Source organism: Eriocheir sinensis, chromosome 42, assembly GCF_024679095.1.
Source record: "Eriocheir sinensis breed Jianghai 21 chromosome 42, ASM2467909v1, whole genome shotgun sequence".
Classification (NCBI taxonomy): domain Eukaryota; kingdom Metazoa; phylum Arthropoda; class Malacostraca; order Decapoda; family Varunidae; genus Eriocheir; species Eriocheir sinensis.
Window position 1 is genome coordinate 5,902,320 of NC_066550.1, and position 26,545 is coordinate 5,928,864.

A 26,545-nucleotide genomic window follows, 5' to 3' on the forward strand; every position below is an offset into this window, starting at 1 on the left:
TCCTGATAACAACTACCACTGACGGGGCTCTAGAGGCTGTGGGTCCACAGCCTAAATAGCCCCATAAAACACCCACGAAGAAGAAGAGGACGGCGGCCCGGACACTGGACTACCTCACACACACCACGCCGGGGACACGCAGGCACGGTGAGGGCGTGGGACTGTGTGGGCGGGGGCGCGGCAGGGGAGGCGGGGCGCCGCGCTGGTAGGGTCGGGGTCTGGAAATAGTTCAAGGACGAAGAAAAAAAAAAGTCCGCCTGTCAGTCAACATTCAGATCCCACTCGTGGCTGTGTCCTCTGCGTGACACTAGGGGTCTGGTGATGGCCGAGGCCGACCTGCCGTGCCTGTACTTTAAAATGGTGTTTGAGGTGTGGCTCCCTGCTGAGCTACGCAACTTTTGTACTCAGAAGAGCCCGCAGCGTTAATGTCTTGTTGAGACTCCAGCTCGCAAGGGTGTCAGGCAGTTCACCTGGGCCACTCACCTGCCTGGCTACCCTGTCACTACGACGTTTGAGAATAAGGGCAGTGAGGATTATTATTGAGGCAAACATTGCAATTATTGACGGCCCTCGCAGGGCGCTGCACCAGTAGGGGAGCGGGGCCTGAAACCTTATCAACGGTAAACGGTAAATGAGGCAGCCCATAATATTGCTGCCACACCAGGCCATTCTAAGTGTAACTACAGTATAGTAACAAGTCCCCTTGGCTAAAGCCATCACAACAGCCATGTTTTTTTAGATTACTCCAGATTGTCAATTGCTCACAGCAAAGAATACCTTGGTGCTGTATAATGTATTATGTGTCCATACAACACACTGCCATATTGCTTTTCCATCGCAAATATAAGGGGGATTAAGGGGAGTGAAGCCTCCTATTAGGGGGATTAAGAGGGTTGAAGCCCCTACGTTAAGGGTGTTGAAGGGGGTCCCCATTAGGGAGGTTACATCATGCTAGGTTTGGTTAGTTTAAAATTGTTTGGCATGCAGTGTGGGGCGGTGAAATGTACAGCGCAGGGTGGCAGTGGTCCACTATGCGGGCCAGTGTTGTGAGAAATACCTTCTCTCGCAGATATAAGTCTCTCTACTGTCCACCGTGCATGGGCGCTGGGGGAATACACGGCAGGAAAAACATTAATGTGCCTGGTTTTGTTCTCGTTTGTCCACTTGTGATCTTTGTGAGCAGTGAGTGAAAATAGAAACAGTAAACAAGTTGAACCACTCTCTGTGAACTATTTTGCACAGCGGGTGCAGAACGGGCACTGAAAAGTCTCATTTTATTAGTGATTTAATGATTTGCGACAGAAACAGTTTGCAGATTATTTCATAATGCCGAAAACTATCAGAAAAAAGTAGTTTCGTCCGATAGTGTCCCACGGTTGACAATCTGGAGATTTACCATTTTTTTCACCAATTTTTTCAGCATAATATTGTCGTGTGGTTACTTCTACTTCTTGATGAATTTTTCCCAACAATCAGTCCAGGAATCGAACCCAACCCACGAGATGCAAGGCACACACTAGCATCGAGCTAAAGGGTATCCCTCATTTGGTAAAGATTCGTTTTAGGACTGTGGCAGTATCTTGTTATCTACCTTATGAAACATCAGTAGCTCTTCATATATCTTTTCTACAAACCTTCAACAGTCACGGAAACGCTTTTAAAATCCAATTCCAGGACTTTTTTTTCACTCATGAAAATAGGGAATAATGTTTACGAAAGCGCGTCGCCTCCTCTGGCGGTGGCCACGGCGACGCTGCAGCCGCCGCAGCCGCAAAATAGCTCACAGAGGGTTTAGGGTCGGGGAGCTTATTTAAACTACTCCAACCGAGCTTTACTACCTACTAACGGGGTGGCTGCACCCCCATCAACCCCCCCTTCTAAACCCCCCCCCCCACATGTATATGTGACTTATTTCAGCGAGGAGGTATTTCTCGCAAGACCGGCTGCACTGTCGCCAGAGGAGGCGACGTGCTTCCGTAAACATTATCCCCTATTTTCAAGATTTAAAAAATGTCTTTGCATTGGATTTTCAAAGCGTTTCCATCACTGTTGAAGGTTTGTAGAAAAGATATATGAAGAGCTACTGATGTTTCCTAAGGTAAGTAATGAGATACTGGCACGGTCCTAAAACGAATCTTAACCCCCACATTTTTAAGGACTTTTGAGTCATTATCTGCATCTCAGTCCATTACCGTCAGCACTAGCTAAAGACAGGACCCCTCTCTCCATTCCCTTTCATTAAAAAATAATTTCTCAACAGTCTGGTCCTCCCCACACTGCATTGTAGTGATGTTTTAATGGATTGAGGAGAGGTGTCAACACTGCCCACAGCTGGAATGGACCAGGAGCATATGTGAAAGTTGTTACGTAAAGCTAGAGCCAATTCAAGGGCCACATGGGTGCCCACCATTAGGAAGAGAACCTCACACCCAGTTCCTAAACCCTATCTATCTATCTATATCTTTGACGCCCTGCTCCCTTGCGTGAACTTCCCTCCAGGGGGTGCCCACGGCAGCAGTGTCTCCATCTCTCCCTGTTCTGGCATTCCCTCTCAGCTCACTCAATCCTGCAACTTCTAACTCTCTCGCTCCAATACTCACTCACCCTATTGATCAACTTCACAGGTGGTCTTCCCCTGACCCCCCCTCCCTCAGTCCTTCCCTCATACACTCTCTTCACGAATTCATTCTCATCACGTCTCCAAACCATCTCAGCACATCACGCTACACCCACCCCACCACTCAACAATCCACTCCTTTTGCTGTCACACCCATACCAAACCGCTCATTCACACTTTCATTACTTTCTCCATCCCATTCTGAAACACTACATGCACCTCTCGTATAACTCATTTCCACTGCACATATCCTTGATTTCTGTGCTGCATTCCATGTCCACATTTCTGATGCATATGACAGAGTAGGCAGGATAATGCTGTTCCTTATTCCCCTCTTTACCTCCATGCTCACACTGCTTCCTTTCATTACTTTCTTCACCTGCCCCTTCCTATTTATTTGCAGAGTCACTCATCTTTTCACCAGCCCTTACCCCGCTCTGCCCCGCCCCACCATGAGTCCCACTGGGGGTGTGGGGTCCCCAGACCCTTGGGTTTACCCCTCAGATGTAATGCGCTCCAGACTCAAGGCCAGGAAGAAGCTGCTGCAGGCGCGGATATCAGCCACACCCCTGCAGGTCCTGGCACCCTCATCCTCACCCTTTGGCTCCTCCTCCTCTGCTTGTGTGGGCACTGTGGGTGTGAAGAGGAGGAACCCATTTAAGTAAGTGTTGCGTTATAGGATCTATTTTATGGGGTGTTAGTGTTGCTATCATTACCCTTATTGATATTATTACTGCTCCTCGTGCTCTTCCTCCTCAGCTTATTACTATCATTATTATTGTTAGTAATTATTATCACTTATATTCTTTATCCTCTGCTTACTACTACCACTGTTGTTATTTTTATTATTATTATTATTGTTATTTTTATTATTATTATTATTGTTATTTTTATTATTATTATTATTACTGCTACTACTCCTACTCTTCCTCCTCTCCTTACTACTCAGTGACAGAAGACATTGGCCAAAAGAATAAAAATACCACATTGTTACATTAGTTCCTTTTTTGCTGGTTTCACTTCAAATGGACCAGTGTCTTGTCAGGTTTATTCTTTTTATCACTTGTTCTCCCTCGGCCAGTTTCTCCAACCATAATAAAGAATTTGTATTATTATTTTTAGTGTATTTTTCCCTTTTTTCTCCATCCTCAGGTCCTCTCCCAACAAGAAGCAGTGCCAGCAGCTCCACAGTGCCAGCACTGAGGATGACACCACGGATGCCACCCTCTTCCAGCTCCTCAACCCTCCCCTGTCATCCACCGCCAGCACCAGCACCACCTCCTTCACCAACCTGATCAAGGGGGAGGGAGGTGGTGGTGGGGGAGTCCAAGGTGAATTAGTGGTTGTGTTCTTGCCCAATTATACTCTTACTGGATTGAGCAAGGCATCTTTTGTCGCGATTTTCAACCCGTCCGCTGTGATTGGAACAACTTTGGCCTTTCACTGGTAGCCTGATAACATATACTACTTCCATGTCTTTCTCTGCCTCTGTGGTGGATATTGGAGTGTTTCCCACGTAGGATTGGTATGCTGGATATCCCCTCCCATTTTTCTTCACTGAATTGTAGCAGGCACTTTTTGATCCATTCCTGTAGCTTGGTGATGTCTTCTTGTAGGTAATCCACGGTCAACAGGTTAAAACGTTTTGGCATAGATTTTTGTAGTAAAGTTGTAAATTCTATTGACACACACAATGTCATTTGGTAGTGAAATTTAGGTGCCAACATAAGCATGCTCCTTCCTTCTATGCCAAGAGAAGGTGAATTTGCCTCATAGTGAAAATAGCAGGTAAAGAAGGTATCAAATTTGGCTTCTCTGGCCCTGGACCCGAGTTTTTTCAACATTTACTTTTGCCGAGTGAATTTTTTTTTTCTTTTTTTATATATTCCTTTTGTTTGATTCTCGATGCCTCATATAGGAAAACTCCCCCACCTCCCTCCCTCCTCATCCTGTCCTCCTTCCCCCCCAGACCCCAGAGACCCCCTGGGCAGACCACCTCCCCCTGGACTGGTGCCTCAAATCTCACCTCCGCTTCAAGTGCAACAAACCGCTGCCCTGGAAACACAACTTCAAGGTATGGGCAGGTGGACCCTCGTTACTGCCATACCACTCTCCCTGCCACTGTTCTAAAGAGTAAAAGTTAGCAATTTAATTTTTTCTCCCCTCTTACTTTTCTTCTTCTTCTGCTGCTGCTGCTGTTTCTACTTTTTCTTCTTCTTCCTTTTCTCCTTTACTTCCTCTTATTTTTCCTCTTCTTCTTCTCTTTCTTCTTCATCTTTTTTTTCTGCTTTTTCTTCTATATCTTCCTTATCTTCTATGTCCTTTGCTTCTTCCCCTTTTTTTCCGTTAGCTGCCTCCTTTACTGTAAAAAAAAAAAAAAAAACTTCAACATCTTTTTACACATGAGTATTTTGCCTTCAGTGCTTTATATGAATTTGTCTTAAGGTTTAGTTTATTATTTTTTTTCTGCCAAGTCTAAGTTTTTATACTTGTTTTCTTTTTCCTCACCCCCCAGACATCGGAGGAGGCGTCCGGCACCACAGGGTTAGTGCGGTGCCTGGCAGGGGGCCTGGACGAAGGGTACGCTGAGGGGGAGGGGGGGAAGAGGACGCTGGACACCTCCTAACGCCCAGTTCTACCAGCGCTGTCTCGTGTGGCAGCATCCGGCACTCCCCTGGCTGGGCCCCCTCTTCCTCTGGCACCCCCACCGACGCACGGCCCCCCTGGCACTGTGGCACCTCACCCCAAGATGGTGGAGGCGCTGCTTGCTGAGTGGTGGGTGTGACGACTTGTTTTAGCTTTTGGATGGGCTGTGTTACGTTTTCTTCACTTTATTCATGTGTTTGTTGCATTTTATTTGTTACATTTTATTCTTATGATACATTTTTTAATCATTATATATATATATATATATATATATATATATATATATATATATATATATATATATATATATATATATATATATATATATATATATATATATATATATATATATATATATATATATATATATATATATATATATATATATATATATATATATATATATATATATATATATATATATATATATATATATATATATATATATATATATATATATATATATATATATATATATTATTTTATAATATATTGTTATATATCCAGTTAGTATATATATTTCAACCCCTTTAATACCCTGATTGACTGACTGAGTGATTTTGGGCTTTATTTTATTTATTCATTTATTTGTTTTATTTTAATTATTTTTAGATTGTTGTTATTTACTTATTTATTTATTTTATTTTATGCCCTTGAACATTACAAACTCCAGTTCTCTGCAGACTTTACCACGTTCTTCCTCCACTGTTCCAGGAGCGAGAGTCTGCGTTCCCTGCACCAGCTGCTGAGGGTGCGGCAGTGTCCCTTCTTCTACGTGTGCGGCTCGACCTTCACCGTGCTGTTCAGGGCGGCGGGTGTGGCGGGCATCTCCCAGGTCCACACCCTCATCACGCCCACCACCAGGGGGCTGCGGGAGGCCATGCGGGCAGGAGGTGGGTGTGGGAGGACGGAGCAGACTATAGACAGAAGTGGAGAAGGAGGAGGAAGTGAAAGAGGAGGAGGAGGAATGAGAGGAAGAGAATGAAAAGTGATAGCAGAGGTAGAGGAGGAGCAGAATGTAGAGAAAGAGGCATAAAAGTGAGATGGAAGAGGAGGAGGAGGAGGAGTAAAGATAAAGGAGAAGTAGGAGTGAAGAAAAGGATGTGAAAGTAATCAGATGAGGAGGAGGAAGGGGTGTGAGGGTGTAGAGTGGAGGAAGAAGGGTGTGGGGTGAGGGTAGGGTGGTGTGTGAGGGTGTAATGATAAGGAGGGTGAGTGTGTGGTGTTGGGTGTGGATGGTGGTGTTGGTGGTGGTGGTGGTATTAGTTGCATCAGTAAGTACCAAACAACATTCTCAACATTTTACAAGTATACATTTTCTACCTCATTCCATAATTTCTGTCATTTGCTTCCTCTTTTTTTGCTATTTTTTATTCCTGTTTATAGTTTTTCTTCCTTTTTTCTTTGTTACTTCTCTTTCTGTTCTTACTTTTGTCCATACTGTGTCCTTCCTTTTTCTCTCTCCTTACTCCTTCCTGTTCATGCCTTCACATTTAGTCGTACTTTTGCCATTCACAACTTTTTTTCCTTATGTTCACACTTCACTCCAGATTTTGAGTTCAAGATCGCACCATTACCTGTTTGCCTTTTCTTTTTTACATACTCATATTTACACTTTCTCATTTGCTGTTATCCTTGCATTCTCACCTCATTCCAGATATGGAGTTCAAGATGCCATTCCACAACACTGAGAAGGAGGAGGAGGAAGTGGATGTGAAGAAAGAAAAGGATGAGGAAGCGAAAGACGATGATGATGATGAGGAGGAGGAAGGGAAAGGATGAGCGACGTCATGGCTGGAGGACTTGGGAGTGGAGACGTCGCAGTTTCCGAACCTGAACCCCAATAGAGTGAAAGTGTGAGTGTTGTTCCTGTTAGCTGATGTGTGGGTGAGTCTTAGCTTAGTGTCCAGGTTAGGTTGGGTAGTGATAAGTGAGGTATAGTTGTGACAGTAGTAGTAAAAAGTAGTACAGTTGAATGTTGCTTGTCTCCTCACCTTAGTGTTTCATTTGTATAAGATTTTCTCGTTTCCTCTCATATTTCCTCACCTCAGTTTCATATCTATACAATTTTCTTACTTTCTGTTGCCTCGTCTCCTCACCTCAGTTTCAGTTTTGTGTAAGGTTCCATCGTTTCTGGTCCTACAGTCTCCTCAAATCAGTTTCATGTTTTTGTGTAATCTAATCTTTTCTACTCCTCTGGTTTCCTCATTTTAACTTAAGTGTTTCCTGTCCTTTTGTCTCCTTACCTCAGCTTTGTGTTTGTATTTTCCTTGGTTCTTCTCCTCTAAATCCCCTCACTGCTGTTTTATTCTTACATACAGTTTTGTGATCTCTCCTCCCTTCTCCTCACTTAAGTTTCATGTTTGTATATAGTATCTTTTTCTTGTCCTTTCATCTCCTTACTTATAGTTTTGCATCCAATTTCCTTGTTACCTGTCCTTGCATCACACCTCAGTTTCATTTCCAATCCTTTCATCGTGTCCCAGTTTCATGTCTTCACAGTCATGGCCTTTAGCAAGCATTTTTGTTAGTCTTTTTTTGTTTTCATTTATTTTTACCCCTCCTCTACTATGAAAAATAAAAAATCATTGTTTCTGGTCCTCTAGTTCCCTCACCTTAATCGCAGTGTAACATTGACTCGGCCGTCGTCGCTGGTGTACGTGGAGGGATGGAGATGCAGACGCTCATCAACTTCCTCATCAACAGCAAGAGTTGTGTTCCCATCACCGGGGAGCTGGCTGGCGTGCCGCCCACCCTGCTGGCACCTGTGGCCTTCTAGGGCGCCATGCTGCGCCCTCTCAAGGTGAGTGACGAGAGAGCCAGGTTTGGGGTCTTGCTCTTTGGTTGATGATTCTCTTGTCCTTTCATTTGATATATATTTTCTTTTTTCTTTTTTTTCCATTCATTCGATTGTGCTTACCATATTTCCCACCATATAAGATGCACCAGAGTATAAGATGCACCTATGATTTGGCAAGATATATTTGGAAAATAAAAAATCTCTGTGTTTGAGCTGCCACTGGCAACTCAGACACAGAGAAGAGTAGAAAGTATACAAAGTCCCTCATCACCAGTTATTACTAAAATTACAGGCTCACAGCATAGATGGGATAGTTTTGAACTGGATCAGGGCGTGGCTTAGTGGTAGGAAGCAGAGAGTGCAAATCAATGGTAAAAAAATCTGAATGGGGCAGTGTTACGAGTGGAGTCCCACAAGGGTCGGTGCTGGGTCCTCTGCTTTTTATTATTTACATCAATGACTTGGACACAGGAATTAGTAGTGATGGCAGTAAGTTCACAGATGATACCAAGATCGGTAGAGTAATCCAATCAGACAAGGACGCTACCATTCTCCAGGATGAGCTTGACAGACTATATGATTGGGCGGGGAAGTGGCAGATGGAATTCAATGTCGGGAAGTGTAGCATTTTGAGTGTAGACAGGAATAACCTCTTACACAACTACTCCTTAAATGACACTCCTCTAAGCAGGTCTGGGCGTGAGAGAGACTTAGGAGTCCTATTGAGCACTGACCTCCGTCCTAGGGCTCAATGCATTCAGACTAAAAATCGGGCAAACAGAGTACTGGGTTTCATCTCAAGGATCGTAAGCAATAGGAGCGCTGAAGTCATCCTCAAACTTTACTTAGCACTAGTTAGACCTCATCTCAATTATGCAGCTCAGTTCTGGTCCCCCTTCTATAGAATGGATATCAAGATGTTAGAATCTGTACAGAGGAGGATGACAAAGATGATTCAGGGGGTGAGAAACTTGCCCTATGAAGACAGGCTGAAGCATTTAAATCTACACTCTAGAAAGGCGAAGGTTCCGAGGAGACTTGATCAAAGTCTATAAATGGATGAAGGGCTTTAATAAAGGGGATGTCAATAAGATTTTGATAGTAAATGAACCAGGTAGGACACGTGGCAATGGTTTTAAGTTAGACAAATTCAGATTCAACAAAGACATAGGCAAGAATTTGTTCACCAAAAGAGTGGTGGACGAATGGAACAGGCTTGGGAGCCATGTTGTGGGTGCCAGTACCATAGATACATTCAAGAAGAGGTTAGATAAAGCCATGGATGGTGAGGTAAGGTGGGGTTGAGTGTACAGGAGCTGCCTTGTATAGGCCAACTGGCCTCTTGCAGACTCCTTATGTTCTTATGTTCTTATATTTGTGTATATATATATATATATATATATATATATATATATATATATATATATATATATATATATATATATATATATATATATATATATATATATATATATATATATATATATATATATTTCGTTAAACGTGATGGCTAATTCAGCATTCACTATTTTCTTGAGGGTATTCTCTCTTTTCCTCAAAAGAGTCTTATTCTCTTCTGAAATATTATTTATGACCTCTCCATAAGTGGTCATTTTCCGCTAAATCCAGGATTTCAGCTCCTTGAGCCTTCTTCAGTAGCGTTGTTCTTCTCAGAGTGGAAGTGAGACCGTGATCTTGGTGCTGCACTCACGCCTTTTATCTCTGGGCTTGGCCGGGAGGCAAGTGCGCGCGCATACTTAATTGGCTGTGCTCGCTGCTTGTCGCTGATTGGCTGATGCATCCCAGTGCTGGCTGGCTGTGGTCTTCGCATGCTCATGCCATGCCTTTCCTCGACGTTCTAGTCAAGCAAGAGAGTGCCTCCTTTCAGACCGAGGTATACATCAAGCCTACCAACCCAGGGCACTGCCTGAATGGAAGCAGCGAGTGTCCTCAGAGATACAAAGAATCTACAATCAATGCGTACATCCGTAGAGCACTCACCCACTGCAGTACCTAGAGGAAAGTACATGAAGAATTAGAACGGTCAACCCAAGTATTCATCAACAACGGTTTAAGCGAAAGAGACGTTTTACGCCGCACCAAGAAAATAATAGAACAGTGGTGCAGCCCCATCGACACAACTGAAGAAAGCGAAACGAGCATCATCATTTACTACAGGGCATTCTTTTCGACCGCGTATAAAGAAGAAGAAAGAATAATAAAGAATATCGTTCACAGAAACGTCAAACCAACAAGCCCAGAGAAGAAAATAAGTCTACGCATCTAATATCAAAACAAGAAAACATGTCAGCTCCTACTACGCAACAGCCCTGACCAGAAGAAGGAGGATACTCAGAAGTCCCACGTCGTATATAAGTTCTCCTGCAGAAGAGGAAACTGTGCAGTCCTCAACACATCTTATATCGGCATGACGACGACTAAGTTATCCCGACGCCTAACCTTTCACCTAGCTTCAGGAGCTCCAAAAAACCACCTGCGAGAAGAACAAGGCACAACATTAACAAGAAGCATGCTGGAAGAAGATACAGTAATACTGGATACGCGGAGGTTACCTGTCTTGGAGGCTTTATACATCAAAGAAATGTCACCAACATTAAACATACAAGCGGACAACCCGAACACAGGCTTTTCTGAGCATGCGCGGAGACCACAAGCGGAACCTGTCAGCCAGCAGCACAATCAGCGCCAAGCAGCAGCGCACAGCCAGCAGCGCCGGCCACAAGACTTGCCTCCCGGCCAAGCCCGGAGATAAAAGGCGTGAGCGCAGCACCAAGATCACATTCTCACTTCCACTCTGAGAAGAACAACGCTACTGAAGAAGGCTCAAGGAGCCAAAATCCTGGATTTAGCGGAAAATGACCACTTATGGAGAGGTCATAAATAATCTTTCAGAAGAGAATAAGACTCTTTTGAGGAAAAGAGAGAATACCCTCAAGAAAATAGTGAATGCTGAATTAGCCATCACGTTTAATGAGACGTGCATTAGAGAAAACCTCCTGCCCATCTAATTTAGGGCAGGGCCCATAGGGCCGCAGCCCAGGGACCCATGCATTTTTGGGGCCCTGCGCATTTAGGGGCCCCACGCCAACTCCATTACAATAATATAAGCACTTTTCCGTTTAATTCAAGGATACCACTGCCATCCTTTCATGTCATATCAATATAATCCCTGACTTGAGTCACGTAAAACATTTGAGCTTATTAGCAAGTGCGACTCATTTTCTCGTGGCGCATTTACAGAAACATGCCAACCTGGGAAATAGTAATGTAATCTACCTCTCCTCAACAGTATGTAACGAACTGATCGATGTGTTGGGTGAAAATGTTATGTCTACTGTAGTAGCAGAAGTTAAAAAATATGCCAAATATTACTCCATATCTGTGGATTCCACTCCAGACATGTCTCATATGGACCAGCAATGCCTAATCATTCGGTACATGTTGTACCCTTACTGAATTATACTAGAAAGGAAATTACAGAAGTACGTATTACTGAATTTTTTGCAGAAACACAATACAGTTGTCCCTCAAATAGTATGGTTTTGGTTTTATACGGATTATCGTAGAAGATTTTTTTTAGGATTTTAAAATTTTCCGCTCGTTGCACCACTTAGCCATGGCTTGAGTGGCAACACTGTTCTTCCAGACTTCCATCCATGTGCATCTCCTCAGTCCATGTGTGTGCAGAACATCAGGAACACTGTTCTGCCAGATTGAAACCTATGCGGTTTCCTGAAGTCCGTGTGTGTGGACAACCTCAGCTACACTTCTCCATTACCACATAACATGAACATGGGACCCAAAAGACAAGCCAAAACACCTGCTTAAGCACCCCAAAGCATTCAAGAGAGGTATTCACCTTGCAGAAGAATTCAGATGTAGGAGAAGTTACGTTTTGGTATGACTTACGTTACGGTTTGGAGAGCATACCACATGAATCCGGGTCCCGCCTGGCTCAGCTTCTACTCACCGGCCAAAGTTGCCAGTTATGATTTTCTGCTGTTGTGTTACCACACTTGGCAATGGAGCAAACCTGGCAGCGTTCCCTGATTGATTGATAGTTTATTGTTGCAAGGGTCAGCGAGCGAGTCTTGTCATACACTCACACTCTCTCTTACTCTCTACCATAGTTTCTATTGCTCTCTAAATCATACTTGAAATAAGATACAAAATGGTAATTATGGAGATTGACTCCGTGCCTCCAAAATACGACATTACACCTCCATATTATATAGTTATTGGACGCATATTTAAACTACTCCAACCGAACTTTAAATAACTTGATCTCTAATGAGGGGGCTTCGCACCCTCTCGACACTGCACTGTGACTGCAGCAGAAAATGCATAACTGGCAACTTGGGCCCGCGGGTAACAGCTGAGCCAGGCGGGACCCGGATCCTGTAGGAGTGCCCAGGAGTATTTCTAGGGGGGGCATTAATTTTATACGGATTTTCGAATAGTACAGGGTTCCTTGGTCCCTAACCCCTGTACTATTTGAGGGAGGACTGTATTCCCATCTGTGACTGTCGCGGTCAATCGTATGATAACGCGGGCAACATGTCTGCAAAATACAGTGGCACCCAGGTGCATATAAAATGTCACTGTGAATTTGCAGAGTTTGTTCCTTACATGGCTCATTCACTGAATCTTGTTGGCATGTGTGCTGCTGAATGTTGCAGTGACTATGTTTGGTACGATTCAACGTCTGTATGTTTACCTGGTCAAGTCAATATATCGTTGGCGCAAATATCGAGATGCGCTGCAATGCTTACCAGTTATCAAGTGCTTGCCAGACACACAATGGTTGGCCTGAGCAAATGTTGTAGAAGACATAGACAATGGCTACAAGCAAAACATAGTGGTACTAGAAAATCTAGCAATGGACGAACATCTAAATGCAGATGCTAGATGTGAGGCATCTGGTCTTTTGCAGGAAATGCAGAAACTTGGGACAGTAATTCTCTTAGTAACATGGCAGAACATCCTTAAGAGATTTAATGCAACAAGTCAGCATTTGCAGAAGACAGGCCTTGATTAGAACACAGCATTAAATCTACTCAAATCACTGATTGAGTTTGTTCAAGATCAACGGGACCGGTTCGATGACTACAAACAGACTGCTGTCCTAAAATGTGGTCATAATAAATACAAAGATGACCGAGGACGTGTGCGAAGGCGGAAGCGACATCATGATGAATTACATAGCGCAGAGGACGCATAGCTGTCACCCAGGGAGAGATTCAGGACCACATCATACATGCCCATCCTTGTACAGCTAATACTGTCACTCAGAGATCGCTTAAAATCCTATGAAACACTTCAGAAACATCATGACTATGCTGACAGACAAGCTCAGGGACTCTGCAGCCAATCTGTTCAGGAGCTATCCAAACGATCTGGAACCTTGTCTGGTTTCAGAAATTGTGCATTTCCAGGCATTCCTCAAGACAGTTCTAGAAGAAGGAAGACAGGAAAAATCAACTCAAGTCACACTATTCAACCGTACACAACTGTGATGTGATTGCAGCGTTCGTCAGTGTGGAGATAGCTCTATGTGTCTATTCGTCAATGTTCGTGATGAACTGCACTGGAAAGAGATCGTTTTGTAAGCTAAAAAGAATCAAGAACACTGCGCAGTACCATGGGAGAAAGTCATTTGGTGTCTCTGGCCCCTTTGAGTGCTGAACACAAACTATGTCCTATTGTCCTTAAAAACTGTGCTTCCGTGCTGACACCCTGCCTGGTCAAACTCTTTCGCCTCTGCCTGTCAACATCTACCTTTCCTTCCTGCTGGAATTATGCCTTCATACAGCCTGTGCCTAAGAAGGGTGACCGTTCCAATCCCTCAAACTACCGTCCTATAGCTTTGCTTTCTTGTCTATCCAAAGCTTTTGAATCAGTCCTTAACTGGAAGATTCAAAAGCACCTTTCCACTTCTGACCTTCTATCTGATTGCCACTATGGATTCCGCAAGGGGCGTTCTACTGGTGATCTCCTTGCCTTCCTAACTGATTCTTGGTCATCCTCTCATAGCCGTTTCGGTGAAACCTCTGCTATTGCACTGGACATATCAAAAGCCTTTGATTGAGTCTGGCACAAATCTTTGCTTTCCAAACTACCCTCCTTCAGTTTCTATCCTTCTCTTTGTACCTTTATCTCCAGTTTCCTCTCTGACCGTTCTATTGCTGCTGTGGTTGACGGTCACTGTTCTTCCCCTTAACCTATTAATAGTGGTGTTCTGCAGGGTTCTGTCCTATCTCCCATTCTCTTTCTGTTTCTATTTCTTTCCAAAACGAACTGTCCTATCCATTCTTATGCCGATGACTCTACTCTGCATTACTCAACTTCTTTTAATAGAAGACCCACCCAACAGGAACTAAATGATTCCAGGCTGGAGGCTGCAGAAAGCTTAGCCTCAGACCTTACTATCATTTCCGATTGGGACAAGAAGAACTTGGTGTCCCTCAACGCCTCAAAAACACAGTTTCTCCACCTATCCACTCGACACAATCTTCCAAACAACTATCCCCTATTCTTTGACAACACTCAGCTATCACCTTCTTCAACACTAAACATCCTCGGTCTATCCTTAACTCAAAATCTCAACTGGAAACTTCATATCTCTTCTCTTACTAAATCAGCTTCCTCGAGGCTGGGCATTCTGTTCCATCTCTGCCAGTTCTTCTCCCCTGCACAGTCGCTATTCATTTACAGGGGCCTTGTCCACCCTCGTATGTAGTCTGCATCTCGCGTGTGGGGGGGCTCCACTCACACAGCTCTCCTGGACAGAGTGGAGGCTAAGGCTCTTCGTCTCATCAGTTCTCCTCCTCATACTGATAGTCTTCTACCTCATAAATTTCGCCGCCATGTTGCCTCTCTTTCTATCTTCTGTCGATATTTTCATGCTGACTGCTCTTCTGAACTTGCTAACTGCATGCCTCCCCCCCTCCCGCGGCCTCGCCACACATGACCTTCTACTCAAGCTCATCCCTTTACTGTCCAAATCCCTTACTCAAGAGTTAACCAGCATCTTCACTCTTTCATCCCTCACGCTGGTAAACTCTGGAACAATTATCCTTCATCTGTATTTCCTCCTGCCTACGACTTGAACTCTTTCAAGAGAAGGGTATCAGGACACCTCTCCTCCCGATATTGACCCCTCTTTCGGCCACTCCTCTAACTCTTTTTAGGAGCAGTGAGTAGCGGGCTTTTTTTTAACATTTGTTACTTTTTTTTATGCCCTCGAACTGACTCCTCTCCTATATATATATATATATATATATATATATATATATATATATATATATATATATATATATATATATCTCTATATATATATATATATATATATATATATATATATATATATATATATATATATATATATATATATATATATATATATATATATATATATATATATATATATATATATATATATATATATATATATATATATATATATATATATATATATATATATATATATATATATATATATATATATATATATATATATATATATATATATATATATATATATATATATATATATATATATATATATATATATATATATATATATATATATTCATTTATATATATATATATATGGAGTATGCATCACATGTATGGGGGTATATATTTACCTCCTTGGACAGAGTAGAGTCAAAGGTATCTTTCATCTCAAACATACCGGACAGTCTTCATCTTTCATTGATATTTATGCTGTCTGGTCTTATGACCCCTCTGCTGGGCTTTCTGCTCTAGCTGCCCCTCCCAACTGGAAAGCGCACTCTAGCTTCATCCCTATATCTCATCCTAACTCTTCTTAAAGAGTTAATCATTCCTTTTCAATCTATATTTCCTCCTGCCTATTGTATCAAGACACCTCTCCACCCGAAATTGACTTCTCTTCTGGCCACTCTACTTTTGTCTGTTGTGGGATCAGCATGTTGCATTTTTTTTCTACTCTTTTTGTTGCCCTTGAGCTGTCTGTTGTAAAAAAAATATAAAAAAATAAAAATTCTGGGAACATCTAGGAACTGTTGTGTCAAATAGAGGTGTTTTGGGTGTTGGTCTTGTACCAGTAACATTAACCCCAAGGTCTGCGTAAACCTAACCATCAGGTATAAGATGCAGGTTGATTTTTTTTTTTTTAAGTGCATCTTATATGATGGGAAATACAGTATTTGTTCTTTTCTCTATATGTTTTTTGTTCTTTCTCTTCATTTGATTGTTCTTGTTTATCACTTTATTGAATAGTGATAGTGATATTGATACTGTATGCAAAAGGAGAAAGCTGAATGTAAATGTCAACAAAAGTAAAGTGATGGTTTGTGAGCAGAGTAGAAGTGAGGTTGTGGATTTTGTATGCCCATATAGAGTGGGAATTGAATGTGAAAAAGAATGCAAAATAATTTTGAATGGTGAAGAAATGGAGGAGGTTAATGAGTTTAACCCTAGGTTACCAGCGTTGCTGGAGTAACGTGGTTACCAGCGATGGCCGGAATTCTGGACAAACTTTGCAGGCATAAAAACACATATAGGAATAGTACAAAGTTTAATTACAAAATTTTTACTTAAACTAGAATACATTCTTAATTCTTTGACCTGTAACTTAACATATTTCCCAAAAATAACATTACAAAAAAAAAAAATGTGTGAAACTTTAAAAAAACACTTCATTTCCTTAGAAGGCACCACTGCCAGGCTGTTGGCTGATTGTGTTGAGTTGTGTCACTCATGGAGTTCACACGTCCCCCGAAATGTTCCAGCCTCGGAAGCCCTTATGCCTGCATTATATTTGATATGTCATTATTACTATTGTTGTCAGGAATTCCGGACAATTGGGAATAGTTCAGGAATTAAGCACGGGAAAAAAACAACGTACCTCACACACCAAGGGCAGAATGGCAACTGAGATGTCATGGCCGCAGAGCACCGTGGGTCTAACAGATTTCCTTCCGCGACGCTAATTAACCCCCCATGCCGGGATTTTGGACAACACTGGTAATCTGGGGTTAAGTACCTTGCATCAGTTATGTGTAAGCATGGTGGTATGGAGGGAGAGACAAGAGAAAGGGCATTGCAAGGAAGAACGGTGGTAGGGTCTTTGGGATGTATCAAGAATGGCAGAAGTGTGAGCATGGAGGTAAAGAGGGATTTGAGAAATGCAATAATAGTACCAACCCTCACATATGCAATTGAAATGTGGGCCTGGAATGAAAGTCAGAGGTCTAGAGTGCAGGCAGTGGAAATGAGCTATTTGAGGAGTGCATGAGGTGTGAGTAGAATGGATGGAATGAGTAATGAAAGTGTGTGTGTTTTGGAATGTGTTATGTGGGTGAAGAGAAGAAGTGTGGAGTGGTGGAAGAAGTGAAGCGACAGACTTTAAAGTGGTTTGGTCACATGGAGCGAATGACCAGGAGGGTGTATATGAGTGAGATAGAGGGAGGGAATGTTAGAGGACGACCTCCAGTGAAATGGAGAGATAGGGTGCAGAAGTACGTTAGGGAGAGGGGTGAGAGATCCTTGAGAAACTTTGAGCAGGCAAGGAGGGAGTGTCTGGATAGAGAAAGATGGAAACTCTTCTGCCGTGGCCATCCCCTGGTGGGAGCTTCTAGGAGCAGGCGTCGTTGAAATGATGATGATGATGATTCACCTTATTTTTTCTTTATTTGACTGATGTTTGTCCTTCCTCTAATTTTGTTTTTGCTTCCTCTTCAGTGGCTTGGTGTTGAAGAGTTCACCTTTTTAGTTTGTTTTCAGTAGTTTGCTTGTGTTTTCTTTCAGCTTTTGTCATCCCAGTGCTTTATGTGTAGTTTTGCCTTGCTAGCTCAAATTAATGAAAGAATGGAGCAATACCAATTTTTATTCACATATTTATTTCCCCAACATCTTATTGTCTTTCCTTGGTACATTATATTATTGGCCTATTCTAAAGTTATTCTCCTTACATCTTATCACTCTTATTCAGTTATCCTTCTTACATCATATTATCAGCCTTTTCTAAATTTATCCCTGTTATTTAATTATCCTCCCTACTGTATATAAGGTCCTGAGAATCTCTTTATAAACATTTAGCCCATGACACCTTCCTCCATAGCTATTAACCCTTTCATTGCTAAACGCTTGCAGCGGGTGTTAGGCATATTTGCTGGTGGCGCTAAACGCTCGCTGCGAGCTCCAGCTGCACTCAAATCTCCCGCGTATGAGAGTGTTCCAACACTAATTCTCACAACACAGGATTGCCAATTGAGTAGGTTCTTCACTAAATTTGGTGGAAAATCATGTCAGCCCAGCGCAGAAAGTCTACGGACGAGCAACTGATGAATGTTGTTGTCCAATATAGCGACATTTTTGCATAGCTTCACCTATCACATGACAGATATTTTGACCAAATAGTTGTAAATTTTGCAGTTGGCAATACTGCCCTGCCAGCACCCCATCATCAAGAAATCTACAGTAGTTGCCTTATGGCTGACCATTGCGCACGTATAAATGTGTCTTCACAGGCAACACCCCCTGAACATGCCTGTACTTTCACAGGAGAGGTTTTCATTACCGAATCTTATAGAGCTTGGCCTCTTTCCAATGGTGTTTTTGTTTTTTAACTGTGATTAATAGTTTTTGAGATACAGAGGTTAAAAGAGCGAGCACAAGCGTCACTTGCTGGTGGTGCTAAAAGCTCGCTGCGAGCACCAGTCGCATTCATAGCAAAAACACCCCCTGAACGTGCCTGTACGTTCGCAGGAGAGGCTTACATAACCGAATCTTATAGATCTTGGCCTCCTCTTTCCAATGGTGTTTTTGTTTTGTAACTGTGATGAATAGTTTTTGAGATATAGCGGTTAAAAGAGATCCCCTTCCCCCGCTGGGGTTCCCGAGCGCGCCTGAGGGGATAGTCTCGTTGCGAGCACTTAGCAATGAAAGGGTTAACATTTGGCGACCCCACAGGTGAAGGGCAGGCTGGTGCAGCAGGGCGGGGCAACGTAACACAGCATGGAGGTGAGCGGCCTGGTGCTCCCATGCACCGTCCACCAGCTGGCAGCGCTCCTCTACCAGGCAGTGGACTCCTTCTCCCTCTCCCTGTGTCCTGTGGTGTCTAGTCTCCCCTTTGCCCTCCACACACACACCAGGAGGCGACCACAGCACCCAAGGTAAGGTGTAGCGGTAGATGGTGGTGGGAGGTGCTTGCTCTTTGCTTGTAGGTAGAGCCACAGAATAAGACAACTCTCCACCCACAGTTGACCTCTCTTCTGGCCTCTCGTTATTTTTTCTTTTGTTCTGAGCAGCGTCTAGCCGGGATTTTTGTTGTTGATTTCATTGTTTGCCCTTGAGCTGCCTCCCTTGCTGTTAAAAAATAGAGTGAGTTTGGCCGTCATTATCACAGGCACCATGTTATTACCAAGAGATCTGTGTGACATTCAAATTGATGATGATATACAATAATTTTCCTGTGCTCTAGGTATCATCAGGGTCTCGCAGAAGTACCCAGAGCACAAAACACTTGTATCAGCATCAGATTGAATTTTACACAGGCTCTCTTGGTAGCATTGTGCCTGTGATGGTGGGCAAACTCTCCTATTCTATGGCTCTCCTTGTAGGTAGTGGTAGTTTCTTATGCTTCTTCAATGCTTATCATATGTGTATTTCCAGGCACATGATCTGATATCTATTAATGACAAAGATCAGTACCTCACCTGTTCTTTTTCCTAGTGCCAAAACATTATACCAGCCATTCCCCATAAGTGACTTGGATGTTCCCTAGCTCAGCCAACCGATACTTTCAGTGCTCTTGTAGCTTGTGTGGTGTGTGAATAGGTCTTGTTGGTCAGTGCCCCATTCTGTCCTCAGTTACGAAGTGTTTTGGCTTTGGGGTATGTACTTATGGGGAAAAGTAATTTCTTTGACACCTGAAACAACAGCACAGATCATTGGACTACACAAGATTGGGTGCCAAGCAAAGGAAATTATTAACCTGTTGACTGCAGATTTCCTACAAGAAGACCTCACCAAGCTACAGAAATGGAACAAAAAGTGGCTGCTACAATTCAGTGAAGAAAGACGTAAAGTCATGCACTTTGGGAGGGGATATCTGGCATACTAATACCACATGGGAAACACTCCACTATCCACCACAGAGGCAGAGAAAGACCTGAGACTATGTTACCAGGCTACCAGTGAAAGCCAAATCCGTGCCAATCGCAGCGGACTGATTAAGTTGCTGTTGTGAATATTCTGTAAGGAACTGCATGGGTGAGGCACTCCAATGACTGTGGCTGTGTAAATAATTATGCTTAGTTTCAAACCACATCCTGACATGTCCAAGACTCCAGCTATTTCCCCAGAACAATTAGAGGCCTGGGGAAGTCTTCTTGGGCATACCAGGACATGGTTTAGGAGTGCACAAAAAACTACACAGCCACCATCTTTAAAGGACCTCACCCAGTTCCTCACAGAATACCCACCAACTTCCTCACATACTTCCTTTGTTTAGTACCCAGCCTTGTGTAGTCCAGTAACCTGTCCTATTGTCTCAGGGATCAGAGACATATTTTTGTTCATAGAAACTGAGGTATACCCCCAAAGCCTGAGGAGAGGATGAAATGCTTACTGACATGACAAATTTGCTCACCATGCTGTCTACAGGAGCACTAAAGGTGTGTGTGACTGGTAGCTGGAGGACATGGTCGCTCTTAACAGGACAGCTGGCATAATGCATTGGTACAAGGGAGTAAGCACAGGTTGGGTAGTGGTGAAATTGGGTAATGGCTTTCACCATTATTGTATACTGGGTTAGGGGCGTGGCATACAGCTGTGACAAGCATTGTGGATATACTCATTTGATGCACCCTTGCTTTAACTAATCCACTTATCTAACTACTACCAGAAGTCTCATGTTGACTAACTAAACATTATTGACTTAATATTGACTTAATGATAAAGTCATAACTACCTAAAAGAGGCTCCGGAGATAAAGTGGAAGGGTTTTCTCTTAAATCAAAGAATAGGAGTGGCCCCAGCAACTTGTTTATTGAACAACCTTCCAGACACATATAGAACAAATTCATTACAACAACCTTCAGTTCCTGTCTTTATACGGGGTCGCTGTTCTTGATGAGTTGCTTCCATTTGCCTCTGTCACCTGCCATGTTGGTTCCTGTAATAACTTTGAAAATTAAAGTTAACTATTGTTGTCGAGGGAGCTGAAATGTTCTTTATTTACGTGTCACACTTCTTCCACATGTGCAGTGTTCCTTGCCAAATGTCTTAACCCAGCAAGAAAGTGGGTGGCACGCCTCTAGCCTGGATGGAGATGCCTTGCACACAATGGCAGGGCAATCCAGCCAGCAGTCGTCCTACACTAGCCTTCTGTCGAGGAAAACAAAATTAATTACTGCACATGGCATGTTACTTGTTTCATGTGTAAACCTTTAAGGATGTAACACATCATTGAGAAAGCTGTAAACTCTGCCTTGAGGTGACTTTAAATATACTGACAGGGAACTTAAAATTAGTTTCTTTTAAGTCATCAGTGTGTTCCTCTGGAGGCTCTTTGAAGTATTATTGACATAGTTAAATAAGGTGTAAATAAATAGCTGGACGAGAACTAATAGGAGAAGGGTCTGAAGGACCTTCAAAGAAAATTAAAGTTAACCATTATACCTGATGAACCTTATTGGCTATACAGGCAGTGCCACATGTGGATGAAAAGATGACAAACTGTGTACAAGAGCACGGTAGATCTTAAAAACAAAATTTCACAATACCTTGGAGGAAGGCAAACTGGGACGACAAGAGGGTCGAGGGATACATGGGTAGTGTGCTGGCAAGATGGAGTGCCACAGCCTCTTCCTTGATGGGCTGTACTGCAGACTTCAGGACAGGACGAACCACAATCTGCAAAATTTACATAATGAGTCACGGAACTTTAATATTCAGGACAGAAATGGACTTAGGGGAAGTGAAGGAGGGCAGGTGTAAGTCTGGTGCGATTGTGTGTGTGTGCTTTCCAGTCGCTTCTAACAATACATAGCCAAAAACATACTACATGTTCTTAAGCTTGATGTATCGGGTGTCGCAACACAAGTTTTGACCAAGTAGTGATGCATTAGTGACTGTCATCTGTGTGGCTACAAGCATCTCTCCTCCCACAGGCCTTTGCCCAGGAGGATCTGGTGGACCATGGTCTGGACGGCACCACAAGGCAGCTGCTGTGTGCCCCCACCTACCGCAAGGTCACTTGTGGGGGTGGGAAGTACACCTGGTCTGACCATTGACACCAGCCCTGCCCTAGTCTACCTGTGTGCCTTCCCGGTGCTTTTTTTCCCTCTGTGGCAGCTGATATACAAAAATTTTGTTATATTGCTCGTGATGACCGCCAGAATGTTTATGGCAACAACTGATGACACTAATGCTGCTGCTCTATCTGTTAGTAGTTCACAATTTAATAGTTTTTACTTTAGGGTTTTGCAGAAACTTGGTAATTTTTTTATGCTGTCCTCAGTCTGCTTTCTTTATTACTTTTTATTGATGTGCAGCACTGTAGTCACTTTTTGAAGTTGTCATCAGTATATTTTTTTAACTTTTTTCATTGACGTGCAACGTTCTAGTCACTTTTTATGCTGTCATTAGTTCTTGTTGCTTCATAGACTTGTTGGACACTTGACACAGTAGTACAGTCAAGAACTTTTATATGCTATTTTAAGGTTTGTCTAAGTTACTGCTGCTGGACACTGTTGCACTGGGTACTTTGCAAAGTGTGACAAGAGCCTTCCTTTCATGCTGTCTTTCCATAATGTTCTGTGTGCATGTATGGGAATGTGATGAGCTGAGGTGCCTGTCATCACCAACTCTAAGACACCACACCAAAGCCACAAGCACACATTACTTGTCTGTTCAGACTTCTTGTGGGTCAGAGACTCTTAGGGGGCTGTCTCTTGGTTTTAAGAGATGAAAATCAGTGAACTGTATCTGCGAAGAAAAGTAACTGCATCGTATGAACAATTTAGTAGATTGCATGAAGAGTTACATGGACCCGGTGGCTGAGGTGGTTAAAGCACCAGTAAGTGACGAGGAAGTGTATCCACAGGACACCAAGAAATTCATTCAGTCTCGGACCTCAACTCTATGCATAAAGAATATGTACAGTCACGATATGAGGTGATGTCGCCATGTACGTTTATTTTTGATCACGCAAGTATCGTTATATATTTTCGAGAGTACCATTATTTTCCTGTATCTTCATCATAACTTAAATAAATAAATTTTACAAGCTAGAAAAAAATAGAAAAGAAATATTCAGTGATGTCTTACGAAGAGTTGTCAAAATATTTTGACACAAAGTGTTTTCGTTCACCAAGGAACAAGTCAGATGAAGTCCATATATTGACATATTACTCAAACAGAAAGTAAAATTATCTTCATGATCATTGTTGACAACAATAAACTTAACATATGCACAATATATAGGACATGCATAATTAGTCGATATCCTAAACAAGGATGGCGTAATTGATTTGATTTATACTCTCGTTTGATGATGACGTCATCGCCCGCGCACCATACCTATTATTCACCCCTGACTCACTCTTTGCCTTTCGTGGTCAACATAACGATAACAAAAGCTTTATGTGGACTTCTAATGAATGATAGTGATCAAGAGAAGATGCCCACAGCCTATAACTACTGAGGGTTAGTCGGAGATGAAAAAATAAGAATAAATAGCTTCAGAATAGTCATGTTATGTAACTCCAAGCTCACTCTTTGCCGCCAATTGCAAACATCATTGCCTTTCTTGGTCAATATAACGATGACAAAAGCTTCATGTAGACTTCTAATGCTTGGAGGTGATCAATGGAACATGTCCACAGCTTATAAGTGCCATAGAATAATCGACGAAGGTGGGGAAATAAGAATATATGGCTTTGAAATGGAGGTGGTGGTCGTGGATGCGGGCAGGTAATTGCAGTGTTGCCAAACATTAGGCTATTGTTGAACATTCGTAGAGGCGTCCGGAATTTTGATAGTTCAGATATGGCAACCCTACCTATGAAGGCATTCTTCATTCATCATCGTTACTGATCACAATGTTACTATATATTTCAGTGGATAATAAGTCATCATAGTGAATAAAACGTGTTTAATGTGAAACCTTATTTTTTGACCATTTCTTAATCAGTAAAACACAAATGCCAGTAACTGTCCATTCGCTTCATGTCATACTGTGCATGTGTATTGCAACTATATTAATTCAGAACTGTAGACAACACATGACATTCGCAGTTGCATTTTTTAAAACAAATGAATGTGTAATTGTGATTCAGGTACTACTATGTTATTTTACCGTGTTTTACATCACAACGTATTAAAGATTATCATTAATAGGGAACATTATAACAAACAATAACTACACACCACTCCCGTTACCTTCAAATGCTCCCATGCGAAACATTCTGAGAGCAGCGACATCACTTCATATCGCGACTGTATTTGCCCAAAGAAATGACTGACAGAATCAAACTACATCTGTGTTCCAACATACCGAGTCCCCTCTTGCCTCTTTTCATGGGACTGTGCCATAATGGAAATAACGAACACTTGTTTTTGAATAATGTGTCACTTGTTTTGTCTGTGTGTGGTGTGTGTGCATGTTTGTGTGTGTAGGTTTGAAAGTTTTAGGAAAAAATGGATCTTGCTTGAAATTTAGGAAATGGTTGGATTAAGACTCATTGTAATCAATTACTTTGAATGTATGAAAAGAAAGAATTAATATTTTCATTTAATATATATTTATTCAACTTATGCAAGCTATTTGCAGAGAATGGAATGAATAGGTATGGACTCGGATGTTTTTTTAATGATGGACACTGTAGAAAGCTTAAGACATGCTTGTGTATGGATGGGGTTTTCATGTCCTTTATATATTCATATATAGCAATGTAGAGATGCTATTGCAATGATATGTATAATGCAGTATGTAAGGGGATAAGTGTGCATGGCAATGAGAAATAGATGATAGGATGTTTGTGGAAAGGAGATAGGGAAATGTGTGTATGGCAGTGAAGAAAAAATATGACGGTGTGTGAAGTGTTAAGCAGTCACACAGAACCTTGGGCAGTAACTTGCTGTGCTGACTGAGACCTTTGGCATTATCCAGAGTTCACAGACATAACTAAATAAATATTTATAATTTGGAAGGTTGTGTTGAACTGTTTTGACTTTCAAGGTAATTCAACAAATTCCATGTAATGTTGTAGTCAAATTAATATTTTACAGGTCTGTGCTGACCCAACAAAAATTAAGTCTTACTGTGTGAGTGACAATTTATCCTGTGGAAGAGTTTTTGTTAGGTGGTAGTGTGTATGTGCAGTAATAGATACAAGGGTTGTGTGAACCATTATTAGTACTCTAACATAAGTGAAAAATCAATTCCTCAAAAGGAAAAGTAATTGTAAAATATAATTATGTTTACACCAATGCTCAAATTATTTTGTGGCATATTTTCTATATTGAATAAAAGTGTGCAGATATGAGTAGTTTCATTAACCCAGTAGGGCAAATTTGTGCCATGATATAAACCCCCCAAAATAGATGATACATAATCTCATCATAAATACTTTGATATATATTATGAAATGCTTTGTGTGAGGGGTGATTTTTTCTCATTTTCTCGCTGAGAGGGACCATTAAGAAACCTGATCCCCGCTGCTACCGGGTTAAAGCTTCACCTGCTTCTGACAGCAATCTTGAGTTATAGGGCACATACCATCCTCCCTTTCATATAAGTCGATACACGGATACCTGGGGAAGGTAAACTGTGGGAGCGTGGATGTCATACTGGCCTTGTGTCCCGGGGTAATGGGTTCTCACTCACCATGAGGTCAAGGGCCAATGGTACAGACGAGTACTGAGGTCACAAACAGATAGTGTGTGTGCTCCCAACAATACCTTTTACTTTTACCTTTTCATCAAGTAAAGGAGGAATGTCAAAAGTAAAGGATATGGAATGTTGTGTTAAACAGTTTTGACTTTTCAAGCTAATTCAACAAATGCAAAGTGTTGTTGTAGCTGTTAATATACAGGACTGCTCACCCAACAAAAATTACGCCTTACTGTGTGAGTGACTACAATAAAAACACTATAAAAAGCTTGCCTGCGCCATGACAGGCTGGGGGTGACTACCATCCAGGCACCTCAAGAGAGACCTAAGAGAGAGACAGAAGACACAGATGGGCTTTAAACATAAGAAAAAGAAAAAAAGTTCCTGAGGCGTATCAAGACTTCCAGCATGAAAGAATTTGTTGTTTACAGGAAAATTCAAGACTAGTGTTGGATAGACTTCCAGAACCTACTGATGAAAGAGATGAGAGAAAAGATACAAGTTAACTCCTGTGTAATGGAATGATGGAGACTTCTAAAGCTTAATTACCAGTGAGGGAAAGAAGGAACAAAGG

General features: G+C 42.1%; 1 pseudogene; it reads left to right on the forward strand.

Annotated features, from left to right (window-relative positions):
* Window positions 1-25,621, forward strand: LOC127010204 (protein downstream neighbor of son homolog; annotated as a pseudogene).
* The last annotated feature ends 924 nt before the right edge of the window (window positions 25,622-26,545 follow it).